The sequence below is a fragment of the Xyrauchen texanus genome, chromosome 7 (assembly GCF_025860055.1).
Source record: "Xyrauchen texanus isolate HMW12.3.18 chromosome 7, RBS_HiC_50CHRs, whole genome shotgun sequence".
Taxonomy (NCBI): Eukaryota; Metazoa; Chordata; class Actinopteri; order Cypriniformes; family Catostomidae; genus Xyrauchen; species Xyrauchen texanus.
In genome coordinates this window covers 34302942-34304574 of record NC_068282.1, presented here as the reverse complement: position 1 = coordinate 34304574, position 1633 = coordinate 34302942, and positions in this window count along the sequence as shown.

The following is a 1633-nucleotide window of genomic DNA, read 5'->3' as shown; positions in this document are numbered from 1 at the left end:
TTCCATTTTAATAGATAATATACACTTATCAGCCACAACATTAAAACTACCTGCCTAATATCATGTAGGTCCCCCTCGTGCCGCCATAACAGCTCTGACCTCTGAAGGTGTCCTGTGGTATCTGGAACCAAGACTTTAACAGCACATCCCATAGATGCTCAATCAGATTGAGACCTGGGCAATTTGGAGGCCAAGTCAACACCTTGAATTCATTGTCATGTCCCTCAATCTATTCCTGAAGAATTTTTGCAATGCAGGACACATTATCTTACTGAAAGAGGAAGCCTGCATGCTAAGTAGGACGTGTCCTTTAAAGGCTGCAGTATACCCAGTGTCCGCCTTTAAACAAGCCTCATTTAAATGAGAAGGCCGTCATAGGACAAACGGAAACGGAACATAACATGGTTGCTTTGACAGCATGCCACTCTTTAACAAGAACGAGCACTTTGAGTAATAAGGGAACAAAGTCCCTTTGGAAGGGAATGTATGAGGTACATTTTAGGAGAATTATAATGATGTAAAGATAAAAGAAAATAGATTTTACAGGTTTACTTTTAGTCTAATACTTTATTTTAATTATATATTAATATAATTATACATATTATTTAATCTGCACCCATCTACTGGTGTACTTCAACTTGGGAATTAACATTCCTTGCATTTGAACATCATATTTACGGGCAAATTGGCGTCATTATTTTAGACATTTCCATTGAAGCAAAGAATTGTGGGTTGTGAGTGCCCATGAAGGCTGTAGCCTCATGAAGGCTGTGTACCTCATGCATCCTCCGAATTCCCGTGAAAGAAGGTCGCATTCTAAGTGTCCTACTCGCTTTTCTGAACCAAGACAGCCTCGGTGACGTATACAACCAACATATGCGACCTCTGGAGGACGCATCCTTCCAAACGAGACACAGCCAGAGTAATGAGCTAATTAGTTGAATCAGGTGTGTTTATTTAGGGTGATATCAAAAATGTGTAGCATTGGGGGGCCTCAAAGAACAGGGTTGGGAACCACTGCGCTACATGATGAGGGAAACCATCCAAATTGAAACCAGCAGACTTTGACTTCTGAGGCATCAGTATGATATCCATTAATGCTTTATGTTTGAGTGAATTAAGATTGAAATTACAATATGGCCTTGCATGATTACTAAACCTTAAAAGGCTGCATTAGAAAATATAGTATGGATTCAGCACTCCAGTCTGCGCTGTATGAGCAAGCAGTGTTCTCTAATGGGGTCTGGACGGCATTATCCATTATACTACTATAATAAAGAATTTTTTTCCCCTTTGGTTAAAACTTTAAATCTTTCCATGATGTGGTTAAAATTTCCATGGAATTGCCCAACATATGCATAGTATGAATTTGTAATGTTCTACTGTATCATATACTCTACATACATATAAGTTCTGTTGAAGCAGAAAACCCAAAATGTTTTAGAAGAACAAAACAACCCCTTTGTCATATTTATTTATTTTTTCTTTTTATCTTCTATTCATGTTTTATTGTGTCTCTCTTTAAAATTTTGTCATGTCATGTGTTCACAGATCCAATTTATATTCAGTGGAAATTATTTATTGTTAAAACAGTGAAAAAGTTTTTGTACCTCTTAGGAATTATGCTTAAAAA